At 43.9% G+C, this 15,664-nt stretch overlaps 1 pseudogene; it reads left to right on the top strand.

The window, feature by feature from the left end:
- Positions 1 to 9,296: 9,296 nt before the first annotated feature.
- On the top strand, positions 9,297 to 11,982 carry LOC125507456 (annotated as a pseudogene).
- The last annotated feature ends 3,682 nt before the right edge of the window (positions 11,983 to 15,664 follow it).

Here is a 15,664-nt window from a genome sequence, read left to right as displayed (position 1 = left end):
CAATATCGAGGCCATCAAACATAATGGCGAACCATTAGCGCCTAAGAATATTGCGGACAAGTTCATTCGTCAATGCGGAGTTCTTGTGAAGGACCAACTCCTGATCTCCCTTCAAGAATGGAGAGAGCCAGCAAAGCCACGTCCAGATCTTACTTTTGTTGACGACAGACAAAAACTTCTGCTTTGGGAAACACTCATGGAACATTTCACCCTACCAGATCATTTCACAGATGCAGATGTGGAGAAAGTTAAGGACGCTGCTCTTAGGAAGATGGCGGTTGCATTCAACAACCACAAGAATCGTGTATGGGACCAATACGTCAAGGGAGGAAAGAAGACTCCAGTATTCAAGGGAACACTAGAGAAGCAAAGTGCTCATTGGGACGATTTCGTGAAATTCAAGGAATCAGAATTATCTAAGGAATGGTCGAGAATAAATAAGGCCAATACCGCAAAAAAGGATAAGTTCCATAAGCTGAGGCCAGGTGGCTACGCGGTGGCAATGCCTAAGTGGGATAAGTCTGAGAAAGAGATGGAGGATGCAGGTGTCACACCAGTTACATTTGAGCTGGCCCCCCAGGTACAGGACTGTAACGCCCCGAGACCGATGTGCCAGGTGTCCTCCAGTTATTCGCTGTTGTTGCATTGTCATTGCTTGCGTGTCATGCATTGCATATCATGTCATCATGTGCATTGCATTTGCATTCATGTTCGTCTCATGCATCCGAGCATTTTCCCCATTATCTGTTTTGCATTCCGGCGCTCCTATATCCTCCGGTGTCCCTTTCTACCTTTCTTTCGTGTATGGGGGTTAAAAATTTCCGGATTGGACCGAGACTTTCCAAGCGGCCTTGGTTTACTACCGGTAGACCGCCTGTCAAGTTTCGTACCATTTGGACTTCGTTTGATGCTCCAACAGTTAACAGAGGGACCGAAAAGGCCTCGTGTGTGTTGCACCCCAACACCCCTCCATTTTGGACCAAGTCCCACCAAAACCCTCTCCATCATCTAGAGCGTTCGATAACGATCGCGTGGCCAAAAACCGCACCTCATTTGGAGCTTCCTAGCTCCCGCTACCTCTATAAATAGACCCCTTCATTTTCGTTTTCGGAACTTTTCCCCGAAACCCTAGCCATCTCCCTCCTCGCGCCGCCGGACACGTCCATCCCGCTCCGGACATGTCCGCCGGACGCGTCACTCCGGCGAATCCGGCTGCGCCACGTCATCCCTCCGCCCTCTCTCTCCTCCCGCACCTCGCCCGGCCCGCCGGGGCCCGTGGCCGGCCCTTCCTGCGGCCCAAGTCGCCGCGCCCCCGCGCCTGACGCGCCCGTCGCCGCCGCTGCCACCTGGATCCAGGGTCGCGCCGCCCGCCGGTTCCCCGCCGTCTCCAACGAGGTTCGCCGGTGCCCCGCGTCCTCGCCGCCGGTTCCGATGCCGCCGCCTTACGCCTCACGTCGTCGGAGCTCCCCGTCCTCGCGCCCGCCCGATCCAGCCTCCTCCTCCTCCTCCCATGCCGCTCCGGTGAGGTCGCCACCCAGATCCGGCCGCCGCGCCCAAGTCTGGCGAGGCCCACAGCTCTCTCCGGCGAGCTACAGTACCCGTCAATCCTCGATATCCGTGCCAGATCTGGATCTGAGGATTTTGGACGGCTGACTTCTCCCCGAAACCATAATTATTTTGCCTTCTTGTTCATGCCGTAAATCCGCATCCGTAGCTCCGTTTTGGGCATATAGCATATCAAAATGTTCGTCTCAGAGAGCACATCATTTCATCTCATTGCATCATTTTCATTTGAGTTCATCTTGATGCCCGAAATGCTTTTGGAAGAATGCTATTTGAGATAATTGTCAGATCTGCTGCTCCAATTAGATATTTGTCATTTTTGCCATGATTATTGTGTGCATGATATGCCGCTGAGCTCTACATGTGTTTTGTTATATGCTTTGCCAGCTATCCAGAGGTGCAACCCATGTATTTTTGTGATGTGTGTGGTGACTAGCACAAGCTTGCAAAGTGGAGCATTCGTTAATGCTGATTTCAGCGACTTAGCATTTCCACTATGTCCTTGATCTGTTTTTATCAATATGCCATATGTTCATGTTGTTTCCTAGTGATCCTTGCCTCTTTTGAGGATGATCAGTAAGGGTGTTTTGTTAATCTTGTAGTGCTCTATCCATCCATGTCTTTGTTTGCAATAATGGAGCACCCTAGCTTGAGTCAATCGAGCTCTACTTTTGTCATTTCGTGAATCTGGCAGTTTGTCTACTTGTTAGCGATTTTGCCGAGGATGTTGTAGTTGATCCGTGCATGCTATGTTATTGTTCTTGCCATGTCTAGCTTGTATAATGTGTATTCTTGGTGGGAGTATGCTTAGATTGTCATGACTTGCTCTGTAGTGAGTGCATCGAGCTCGTAAACATGCCTACTTGATATCTGATTTGCATGCTCCAGTTTTTCACTAAGTCTGTGATCTGATTATGTTTTTGCCATGTTCACATTTTTCTAAATGTATTTTCTGATCCCTTTTGGCTCAAGGTCACTAAGGGACTTTTGTTAAGCTCTTTGAGTAGCTCCATGCCATGCTTTACTTTGCCATGTTCAGGTCCTGTAGCATATAGTTTTCATGCTCCAAAGTGTGCTACCTGATCTGAAATTCCACACAAGTGTTAATTTCACTAAGTCTGAAATCTGTTTACCAAATGCATTTTTCCCATGCTTGTTTGAACCTGTTAATGGATGAGTTGGCCGTAGCTCAGTGTTCATCTTGTGTTAGGCATCATGAATGGATCCCTGCCATGTATTTTGTTGCCATGATTGAGTGATGTAGCATGTCCATCTTGTCGCATTTAGATGGCTACTTGCTGTATATCGCAGACCGGTGCCATATTTGAATTGCTTGCCATTTCCAAACCGTGACTCCGATTCCGGCGTTCTTTATATCGTTTTCAACAGATTTCACCTCACCTTTTCAGTGGCACACTTGGATTTCCAAGTTGAGGCCAGGTTCAATCATTCCTTGTCAAATCATGCATATGCATCGCATACCGCATCCCGCATATCATATCATGTTATGTGTTGGTTGTTTACTATGTTGTGTGCTTCTTTCCGGTGTTTGCTTCTTCGGGTTGGTTCCGGTAACGTCGCGTTTGTGAGGACCCATTCGACTATGTCTGTTTGTCTTCTTCAGGGACTCATTCTTCTTCCTTGCGAGATCTCAGGCAAGATGACCATACCCTCGAAATCACTTCTATCTTTGCTTGCTAGTTGCTCGCTCTTTTGCTATGCCTATGCTGCGATACCTACCACTTGCTTATCATGCCTCCCATATTGTTAAACCAAGCCTCTAACCCACCTTGTCCTAGCAAACCGTTGTTTGGCTATGTTACCGCTTTGCTCAGCCCCTCTTATAGCGTTGTTAGTTGCAGGTGAAGATTGAAGCTTGTTCCATGTTGGAACATGGATATTTTGTTGGAATATCATGATATATATTATTTAATTAATGCATATATATACTTGGTAAAGGGTCGAAGGCTCGGCCTTATGCCTGGTGTTTTGTTCCACTCTTGCCACCCTAGTTTCCGTCATATCGGTGTTATGTTCCCGGATTTTGCGTTCCTTACGCAGTTGGTTTATAATGAGAACCCCTTGACAGTTCGCTTTGAATAAAACTCCTCAAGCAAGGCCCAACATTGGTTTTACCATTTGCCACCTAGCCTTTTTTCCCTTGGGTTAGGCCAGCCCAAGGGTCATCTTTATTTTAAACCCCCCGGGCCAGTGCTTGTCTAAGTGTTGGTCCAAACTAGAGCCCCTTGCAGCGCCACCTCGGGGAAACTCGAGTGCTGCTTTTAGTTGTATGGATTGCTTATCCGATGTTGCCCTGAGAACGAGATATGTGCAGCTCCTATCGGGATGTCGGCGCATCAGGTGGTCTTGCTGGACTTGTTTTACCATTGTCGAAAAGTCTTGTAACCGGGATTCCGAGTCTGATCGGGTCTTCCCGCTAGAAGGAATATCCTTCGTTGACTGTGAGAGCTTGTCATGGGCTAAGTTGGGACACCCCTGCAGGGATTTGAACTTTTGAAAGCCGTGCCCGCGGTTATGGGCAGATGGGAATTTGTTAATGTCCGGTTGTAGATAACTTGAACCTTAACTTAATTAAAATGAGTCAACTGCGTGTGTAACCGTGATGGTCTCTTTCCGGTGGAGTCCGGGAAGTGAACACGGTGTTGGAGTTATGCTTGACGCAGGTAGTTCTAGGATCACTTCTTGATCATAGTTTCTCGGTCGTGCTTTGCCTTCTCTTCTCGCTCTCATTTGCGTATGTTTAGCCACCATATATGCTAGTCGCTTGCTGCAGCTCCACCTCATACATTTTACCTTACCCATAAGCTTAAATAGTCTTGATCGCGAGGGTGCGAGATTGCTGAGTCCCTGTGGCTCACAGATACTTCCAAAACCAGCTTGCAGGTGCCGAGTTTACCGTGCAGATGAGGCAACCAAGCTCAAGGAGGAGCTCGATGAAGATCTTGTCCTTTGTGTTGTTTCGTTCTAGTTGATCAGTAGTGGAGCCCAGTTGGGGTCGATCGGGGATCTGTGTACCTTTTGGGGTAGTCTTCTTTTATTTTGGTTCCGTAGTCGGACCTTGATTGTATCTGGATGATGTAATGCTTTATTCATGTATTGTGTGAAGTGGCGATTGTAAGCCAACTATGTACCTCTGTCCCTTATGTATTACATGGGTTGTGTGAAGATTACCTCACTTGCGACATTGCTTTCAATGCGGTTATGCCTCTAAGTCGTGCTTCGACACGTGGGAGATATAACCGCATCGAGGGCGTTACAAGTTGGTAATCAGAGCCTTCCCCGACCTTAGGAGCCCCACTGCTTGATCGAATTAGCTGCCGTTGTTGAGTCTAGAAAAATGTTTTGAGTCATTAGGAATTATATATCGGAGAGTTTAGGGATTCTTTTTACTCCCCAGTCCCTTCATCGCTCTGGTAAGGCATCCTGACGTAGATTTTTGACTCTTCTCTTCTCAAATTTTCACTAAAAAAAATTTAGGATCACGCGGGTATTTTGGAATCGTTCCGATGGTTTTGTGACGAGAACATTGTTCTTGGTGCCTCCTGACATTTAGGGGTTGTGGCAGTGTCCTGGGGAGTTGAGCTCCGAGGTGTTGTTGTCACAATTTTATCGTTGCAGTTCTGGAATACTTGAGTTTAGTACGCCGACATCGAAAATCTCTTTTATGCAGTTCGTTGGTGAGATAACCTCGACGCCACCCAGTACTGGGGCGGGAGTTCGGGAGTATCGCCATAACTTGTATAACGGATGCTTTTCGAAGGTTGAGGTAGTCAATTTCCGAAGGTTTCTTGGTTATGTGTTGAAGGATGGATACAACTGGATGTAGGATTTGTTAGTTTTGGGTGAGATATTATGCTTCCCCTGTATCCCCAACACCTGATTGCATAACCGGAAAATTCGGGAGTTTATAAGTGGGAATTCAAGTAGCTCTTAGGATATCTTTTCGTCAGATGTATGATATGAAATTGGGGTTCGACGTCTAGTGGTCCGCCTATTCACGGTTGGTTTTACAGTGGTGTCGTTGTGTCTTAAAGAGTCCTTGGCTATGCCGACTCGGGGACGCTTCGTATGTCATGTGCACTGCCTTGTACATGATGGTGCTATACGATCGAGCCCGTGTAGGCCCCACCACGAAAACTTTGGACGAAATCTCTATCATATGTTTGTTCTGGCTTATTCTGCAAGCCAAGCCTTGTTTTGTTTTGAGTGTGGTATTCGAGTTGCTTCGAAGTCAAATGTTGATTCCACCCCTTGTCTAAGTGGTGATCTCATATTCCTATGGGAATACTAATCCTTTTGGATCATCGAGTTTGTCATGTTAATTCTTTTTTTTCAACCGGCATGTCTCTCTTCAAGTGGATCCGATCATTTCGACATCCGCAAGATCAAGTATCAGTTTCTTCTGAACGGTGTTTGTTTCATCCATCCCCAAGTTGCCTTTGTTTTTCCCCCCCCCCCCCCCCTTTTTTTTTAAGGAATCCGATGTCTTAATCAAGTATCCTTTTATTCTTGTGAAGCCTCTCCATTCTTTTCCGTCAATATTCTTATCCGGTGATTCTCATGAAGATCCTAACGGAACCTCAAGTTCGTCATTCTTCATTCTTTTCATCTCCGGTGGTTTCAAGTCAAGCTTTGTTGATCATATCCTTTCCTCGTTTCAATGTTTTCTCATGCCGGTGCACCTCTTAATCATCCACTTCTCGCTATTCAATTGTTCCGGAGTGCTCAAGATATCTCGAAGATTCGTGTATCCACTCTTCTTTCATTCAAGCTATTTCGAGGATGTTATATCATTCAAGCCTTTTATTCAACCAGTGCTTTCCCTCTTTTGAATCGTTCAACGGTGTTTCTTTTGAGTGGGCCCTAACCCACAGGTCTTTTCCCAAGATCTTACCTGACTCTTCTTATTCTCTTGGAGCTATCCTCAAATTTCTTTTCGAAGTTTGACGTAAGAATGAATTATCATCAGTCTCATGTTTTTCTCCAAGATCTGTCGAATTCTTTTCATCGTTGGCCCAACCTCTTCGTTTTGATTCTTCCGGAGCGTCTAAATAATTTGGTGGTGTTCCTCGTCGTAATTCTCATAATTTGAAGTTCAAAGAAGAGTTTCTCTCAAATCTTGCCCCATTCTCGGCCATCATCTCATAGTTGTTTTTGGATTGTGAGAATTTTTTCACCTATCCGGAGCAATTCAAGAGTCTTTTTAGTTTGATTCTCCGGAGGCCATCATCTTAGAAATATTCATCTCAGCTTTCAGCTATCATTCTCCAAATTTTACCGGTGCTTCGTTCAAGTGATCCTTAATCGGCTCGTGATCTCTTCGTTCTCATGTATCTAAATTCTCTCAAGTTTCTTCATTCATTTCATAATTCTTCCCGGTGTCTTCCTTATCTTTTCTTTGTCCATTTTAATTCTTACGGTGGTTTGCTCAAGATTCTTCTTCCTTCATTTATCATATCAATTTATTCATTGTTTCAATTCTACCGGTGGGTCGTTCAAGATTTTCTCAAGTAATCGATATCTCTCTTAATCCTGTGCACGAGAATAAGTAGTGTGCCAAATCCATTGTTTGTCATCAATTAAATTGGTGAAGGATAAGCATAATGTAATTCTTATTCTTGTTTCATCCATATGTTAATCTTTTCTTCTGGAGTTTGTTCACGATGATTAAATTCTTAGTTTCAAGTGCTCATCTTTCTTTTTCCCGGAGTTCCAACCTCTTTCAATTATATCACCATGGAGATTCATCTAAATCGTTACAAGGATTCACCTTGTGTTTTCAACTTCTCTTTCTTTTCGTTTGATCTTCCTTTTGTTTTCCGGAGTTTTTCATGGAGGCTCAACATGATGGTTCATCAAGGAGTTAATTCCTTCTCGAAGTGTTCATCGAGATTCTTTTCTAAGGAGCTCAAGTTTTCTTCTGCTCGCAATCCGGAGTGCATCCTTTCTTCCGTATCATTGGAGGTGGTATTATGTCATTCTTGATAATTTGAGTTCATGTTTCATGATTCACATGTTGTTAAGAATGAGGTATTTTAAATCCATCAATATCATCATTGGAGTTATCTTGGGTTATATTTCACCTAAAGCCTTTCCCTAAGGATTGTTGCTAATTATGGTGCTTATAAGAGAATAGACAAAGGTCCGTTGGCATTTAAGCCTTTCTTCTCCTTTCAGGGCCTATCCGAAAGAGAATCCAGTACCTCTTGGTCCTGAATATCAGAATAGGACGAACGAACCGGCCTCCATGGATATCTTTGCTTCGGAACAAAACCCTACAATCAAATAGATTGTCCCAAGGGCGCCATATTCTAGGAGCCCAAGTTATTCTATTGAAAATTTGTTCCTCTAGCAGTTCCGGTTTGAGCATTCCGTTCCCTTTTTCAAACTCCACTTATTTTCATATAGCAATCCCTGATCAAAGAGAGAACAATATCCATTTCAAAACATTTCTAACAGATTCCTTAGTTCGGACCGACGAAGTAATGTCACTCGACTATTATCAACCTGACTGCAATCTTTTTCTGTCGGTAAGGATTGCACCAGAGCACCTTCTACTTCTAATAGGCCATGAACTATAGATAGAGAAGAATCATTCTGAGCGAGTACATAAGAAGCGATCCACTTTTTTTCATCGGTTCCAGGGGAAGACCAAAGATCTTGCGCGGCAGGTCCGCCAGAAAAACTCAAAAGAGAAAGAAGTCTCGTTAATCTCTTCATGCTCGTTCCAAGTTCGAAGTACCTTTTGGCCAAAGAAAAACCCGCTTCCTGACACGATTGCCTCTTTATCTTTATATAGATAGATTCTATGGGGTTATTACTTAGTAAGTCTATTTTGTACAAGAGCCCCTCCTATCTGATAGAAAAGGGTCCCATGATCCCGAGCCGATCTTACCTTGGCTCGCAAACCCCAAGTTTGTCTATGAAGAGCTAATCTAATTGTATTTTTTTCTAGAATGGATTTCTTATGTGAAATACTAATGGATAGGGCTTCGTTGCTAAGTGCTACAAGATCTAGTGCACTGGAACTCGTGGTTATGGACCCGAATCCTTTAGTATGGAACATTTTCTTTTCCAAGTAAAACCCCTAGTATATGAAAGAATGAAAAGGTGATTTCGTTCTTGTGGAATAGGAAGCCCTCGTACCTTAATGAAAGGAAAATCGTAATTTTTCGTTAGGTATTTGACCAAATAGGATCGTCCAGTTCCTACAGAACCTATCACTAAAATACCCGATAGGGCTAAGCGGAACGAAAAGGGTTTTCCATGAGATGGTAAATGAAAACGATTAGTCCCACACGAGGTTTGGGAATAAGTGATTGTCTGATAATGAGCAAGGAATATACGTCTTCTGCTAAAGAGGATCTATTAAACTCATAATTCATTAGATCCTTGTTATCAATGCCAACTAGGTATCATAAGTAAATGGATCCCGGTTGTTCAATCCTTTGATAACCAAGGTCATTCTTTGCTAAAGAGAAATGATCACTATGAGTTAGACTCAATAGAATTGGATCCATTCCAAATAGCGAGAATTAGGATTCTTGATCCCTCTCAATCTCTCTTTCAATTCAAGGATCCAGAGAGGTGTTTTCATAGTCATATCCGAATATTTGCCATCTCGGAATATTTTCGATTTCATTTTTCTATGATATGTCTTTCTATATGAAAATTGGTTATTTACGATGTACGATGATCCCTGTTAAGCATCCATGGCTGAATGGTTAAAGCGCCCAACTCATAATTGGTAAATTTGCGGGTTCAATTCCTGCTGGATGCACACGAACGGGAACATTCCATAAGTCTATTGGAACTGGCTCTCTATCCATGGAATCTCATCCATCATCCATACATAACGAATTGGTATGGTATATTCATACCATAACATAAGAACAATAAGAACTCGAATTCTTATCGATACTGGAACTCAGAGCATAGGAGGGAAAGTCGATTTATGGATGGAATCAAATACGCAGTATTTACAGAAAAAAGTCTTCGTTTATTGGGAAAGAATCAATATACTTTTAATGTCGAATCGGGATTCACTAAGACAGAAATAAAGCATTGGGTCGAACTCTTCTTTGGTGTTAAGGTGGTAGCTGTGAATAGCCATCGACTACCTGGAAAAGGTAGAAGAATAGGACCTATTCTGGGCCATACAATGCATTACAGACGTATGATCATTACCCTTCAACCGGGTTATTCTATTCCACTTCTAGATAGAGAAAAAAACTAAAGGAGAATACTTAATAATACGGCGAAACATTTATACAAAACACCTATCCCGAGCACACGCAAGGGAACCGTCGACAGGCAAGTGAAATCCAATCCACGAAATAATTTGATCCATGGACGGCACCGTTGTGGTAAAGGTCGTAATTCCAGAGGAATCATTACCGCAAGGCATAGAGGGGGAGGTCATAAGCGCCTATACCGTAAAATAGATTTTCGACGGAATCAAAAAGACATATCTGGTAGAATCGTAACCATAGAATACGACCCTAATCGAAATGCATACATTTGTCTCATACACTATGGGGATGGTGAGAAGAGATATATTTTACATCCCAGAGGGGCTATAATTGGAGATACTATTGTTTCTGGTACAAAAGTTCCTATATCAATGGGAAATGCCCTACCTTTGAGTGCGGTTTGAACTATTGATTTACGTAATTGGAAGTAACCAATTAGGTTTACGACGAAACCTAGAAATCGATCAATGATCCAATTTGACTACCTCTACGGGATAGACCTCAACAGAAAACTGTTGAGTAACGGCAGCAAGTGATTGAGTTCAGTAGTTCCTCATAGAAAATTATTGGCTCTAGAGATATGGTAATATGGAGAAGACAAAATTGTTTGAAGCACGCACAGAACCGGAAGCGCCCCTTGTTTCAAAGAGAGGAGGACGGGTTATTCACATTTAATTTGATGGTCAGAGGCAAATTGAAAGCTAAGCAGTGGTAATTAAGACCCCCGGGGGAAAATAGGGATGTCTCCTACGTTACCCATAATATGTGGAAGTATCGACGTAATTTCATAGAGTCATTCGATCTGAATGCTACATGAAGAACATAAGCCAGATGACGGAACGCAGAGACCTAGGATGTAGAAGATCATAACATGAGCGATTCGGCAGATTTGGATTCCTTTCCTATATATCCACTCATGTGGTACTTCATCATATGATTCATATAAGATCCATCTGTCTAGAGATCGTCATATACATCTAGAAAGCCGTATGCTTTGGAAGAAGCTTGTACAGTTTGGGAAGGGGTTTTTTGAGAGAAAAGAAGAATCTACTTCAACCGATATGCCCTTAGGCACGGCCATGCATAACATAGAAATCACACGTGGAAGGGGTGGGCAATTAGCTAGAGCAGCAGGTGCTGTAGCGAAACTCATTGCAAAAGAGGGTAAATCGGCCACTTTAAGATTACCATCTGGGGAGGTCCGTTTAGTATCCCAAAACTGCTTAGCAACAGTCGGACAAGTGGGTAATGTTGGGGTGAACCAAAAAAATTTGGGTAGAGCCGGATCTAAGTGTTGTCTAGGTAAACGCCCCGTAGTAAGAGGGGTAGTTGTGAACCCTGTGGACCACCCCATGGGGGCGGTGAAGGGAAAGCTCCCATTGGTAGAAAAAAACCCACAACCCCTTGGGGTTATCCTGCGCTTGGAAGAAGAACTAGGAAAAGGAAAAATATAGCGATAGTTTTATTCTTCGTCACCGTAAGTAAATACGTAACTAGGAATATGGAAAATTGCATTTTTGGAATTTGCAATAATGCGATGGGAGAACGGCGGGAATTGAACCCGCGCATGGTGGATTCACAATCCACTGCCTTGATCCACTTGGCTACATCCGCCCCTTATCCAGCTAAGGATTTTTTTTCTTTTTTCCATTGATCATTATTCTATTTATTCTGACCTCCGTACTTCGATCGAGATATTGGACATAGAATGCCACTCTTTAAAAAGGAAAAAAAGGAGTAATCAGCTGTTACACGAAAAAAACAAATCCTTTTGTAGCTCTTCATTTATTGGCAAAGATAGAAAAGGTCAATATGAAGGAGGAGAAAGAAACAATAGTAACGTGGTCCCGGGCATCTAGCATTCTACCCACAATGGTTGGCCATACAATCGCGATTCATAATGGAAAGGAACATATACCTATTTACATAACAAATCCTATGGTAGGTCGCAAATTGGGGGAATTCGTGCCTACTCGGCATTTCACGAGTTATGAAAATGCAAGAAAGGATACTAAAACTCGTCGTTAACTAAATTCTGAATAGAAAGATTAAGAAGAAAAAAAGATTCAAAATAAAGTAAAGGTAGGCGGGGAATAACCTTATTTATGACAAGTTTCAAACTAGTAAAGTATATCCCTAGGATAAAGAAGAAGAAAAGTGGGCCAAGGAAACTCGCAAGGAAAGTTCCAACCGATCATCTACTTAAGTTCGAGAGAGTTTTCAAAGCACAAAAACGTATCCCTATGTCAGTTTTCAAAGCACAAAGAGTTCTTGACGAGATTTGCTGGCGTTACTACGAGGAAACTGTTATGATACTAAACATCATGCCCTATCGAGCATCTTATCCCATCTTAAAGTTGGTTTATTCGGCAGCCGCAAATGCTACTCATTATAGGGATTTCGACAAAGCGAGTGTATTTATTACTAAAGCCAAAGTTAGTAGGAGTACTATTATGAAGAAATTCAGACTTCGAGCTCAAGGACGTAGTTTCCCCATAAAAATGTTGGAAATATGCCCTAGAGGCAATAATAAATTGGTTATTATTATATTTCCTTGTTCATGATAATCGTTTATTATCCATGCTAGAATTGTATTGATAGGAAACTCAGATACATGTGTGGATACATAGACAACACCATGTCCCTAGTAAGCCTCTAGTTGATTGGCTCGTTGATCAATAGATGGTTACGGTTTCCTGACCATGGACATTGGATGTCGTTGATAACGGGATCACATCATTAGGAGAATGATGTGATGGACAAGACGCAATCCTAAGCCTAGCACAAAGATCGTGTAGTTCATATACTAAAGCTTTTCTAATGTCAAGTATCATTTCCTTAGACCATGAGATTGTGCAACTCCCGGATACCGTAGGAATACTTTGGGTGTGCCAAACGTAACGACGTAACTAGGTGGCTATAAAGGTACACTACAGGTATCTCCGAAAGTGTCTGTTGGGTTGGCACGAATCGAGACTGGGATTTGTCACTCCGTGTAAACGGAGAGGTATCTCTGGGCCCACTCGGTAGGACATCATCATAATGTGCACAATGTGACCAAGGAGTTGATCACGGGATGATGTGTTACGGAACGACTAAAGAGACTTGCCGGTAACGAGATTGAACAAGGTATCGGGATACCGACGATCGAATCTCGGGCAAGTATCGTACCACTAGACAAAGGGAATTGTATACGGGATTGATTGAATCCTCGACATCATGGTTCATCCGATGAGATCATAGTGGAACATGTGGGAGCCAACATGGGTATCCAGATCCCGCTGTTGGTTATTGGCCGGAGAGTTATCTCGGCCATGTCTGCATGACTCCCGAACCCGTAGGGTCTACACACTTAAGGTTCGATGACACTAGGGTTATAGGGAATAGATATACGTGGTTACCGAATGTTGTTCGGAGTCCCGGATGAGATCCCGGACATCACGAGGAGTTCCGGAATGGTCCGGAGGTAAAGATTAATATATAGGAAGTATGGTTTTGGCCACCGGAAGTGTTCCAGGCATCACCGATAGTGTACCGGGACCATCGGAGGGGTCCGGGGGTCCACCAAGTGGGGCCACCAGCCCCAGAGGCCTACATGGGCCAATAGTGGGAAGGGACCAGCCCCTAAGTGGGCTGGGGCGCCTCCCCACCAAGGCCCATGCGCCTAAGGGGAAGAGGGGGCAAACCCTAAGGGCAGATGGGCCTTAAGGCCCATGCGTAGTGCGCCTCCCTCTCCCCCTCCACTTGGCCGCCACCCTAGATGGGATTGGGGCTGGCCGCCGCCCCTAGGGTGGAACCCTAGGTGGGGCGCACCCCTCCCTCTCCCCTATATATACTTGAGGACTTGGGGCTGCCAACAGATGAGTTCCTCTCCTTCTTGGCGCAGCCCTACCCCTGTCCCTCCTCGTCTCTTGCGGTGCTTGGCGAAGCCCTGCTGAAGTACCACGCTCCTCCACCACCACCACGCCGTCGTGCTGCTGCTGGATGGAGTCTTCCCCAACCTCTCCTTCTCTCCTTGTTGGATCAAGGTGCAGGAGACGTCACCAGGCTGTACGTGTGTTGAACACGGAGGTGCCGTCCGTTCGGCACTAGGATCATCGGTGATTTGGATCACGACGAGTATGACTCCATCAACCCTGTTCTCTTGAATGCTTTCGCTTAGCGATCTACAAGGGTATGTAGATGCACTCTCCTTCCCTCGTTGGTAGACTTCTCCATAGATTGATCTTGGTGATGCGTAGAAAATTTTGAATTTCTGCTACGTTCCCCAATAGTGGCATCATGAGCTAGGTCTATGCATAGTTTCTATGCACGAGTAGAACACAAAGTAGTTATGGGCGTTGATTTTGTTCAATATGCTTACTGTTACTAGTCCAATCTTGATTCGGCGGCATTGTGGGATGAAGCGGCCCGGACCGACCTTACACGTACTCTTACGTGAGACTGGTTCCACCGACTGACATGCACTAGTTGCATAAGGTGGCTAGCGGGTGTCTGTCTCTCCCACTTTAGTCGGATCAGATTCGATGAAAAGAGTCCTTATGAAGGGTAAATAGCAATTGGCATATCACGTTGTGGTTTTTGCATAGGTAAGAAACGTTCTTGCTAGAAACCCATAGCAGCCACGTAAAACATGCAAACAACAATTAGAGGACGTCTAACTTGTTTTTGCAGGGTATGCTATGTGATGTGATATGGCCAAGAAGAATGTGATGAATGATATGTGATGTATGAGATTGATCATGTTCTTGTAATAGGAATCACGACTTGCATGTCGATGAGTATGACAACCGGCAGGAGCCATAGGAGTTGTCTTTATTTATTGTATGACCTGCGTGTCATTGAACAACGCCATGTAATTACTTTACTTTATTGCTAACCGGTAGCCATTGTAGTAGAAGTAATAAGTTGGCGAGACAACTTCATGGAGACACAATGATGGAGATCATGATGATGGAGATCATGGTGTCATGCCGGTGACGATGATGATCATGGAGCCCCGAAGATGGAGATCAAAAGGAGCAATATGATATTGGCCATATCATGTCACTATTTGATTGCATGTGATGTTTATCATGTTTATACATCTTATTTGCTTAGAATGACGGTAGCTTAAATAAGATGATCCCTCACTAAAATTTCAAGAGAAGTGTTCTCCCTAACTGTGCACCATTGTGAAAGTTCGTCGTTTCGAAGCACCACGTGATGATCGGGTGTGATAGATTCTTACGTTCGAATACAACGGGTGTTGACGAGCCTAGCATGTACAGACATGGCCTCGGAACACATGCGAAACACTTAGGTTAACTTGACGAGCCTAGCATGTACAGACATGGCCTCAGAACACGGAGGACCGAAAGGTCGAACATGAGTCGTATAGAAGATGCGATCAACATGAGATGTTCACCGATGATGACTAGTTCGTCTCACGTGATGATCGGACACGGCCTAGTTGATTCGGATCATGTATCACTTAGATGACTAGAGGGATGTCTATCTGAGTGGGAGTTCATAAGATGAACTTAATTATCCTGAACATAGTCAAAAGGTCTTCGCAAATTATGTCGTAGCTCGCGCTTCAGTTCTACTGTTTAGATATGTTCCTAGAGAAAAATTAGTTGAAAGTTGATAGTAGCATTTATGCAGATAGTAGAAGGCTTATGTCCTTAATGCACTGCTCAGTGTGCTGAACCTCGAACGTCGTCTGTGGATGTTGCGAACATCTGACATACATGTTTTGATGACTACATGATAGTTCAGTGCGTAATGCTAAATGGTTTAGAATTGAGGCACCAAAGACGTTTTTGAAACATCGCAGAACATATGAG

Source organism: Triticum urartu, chromosome 5 (genome assembly GCF_003073215.2).
Source record: "Triticum urartu cultivar G1812 chromosome 5, Tu2.1, whole genome shotgun sequence".
In the NCBI taxonomy this organism is placed as follows: Eukaryota; Viridiplantae; Streptophyta; class Magnoliopsida; order Poales; family Poaceae; genus Triticum; species Triticum urartu.
This window is presented reverse-complemented; position numbering and strand designations above follow the sequence as displayed.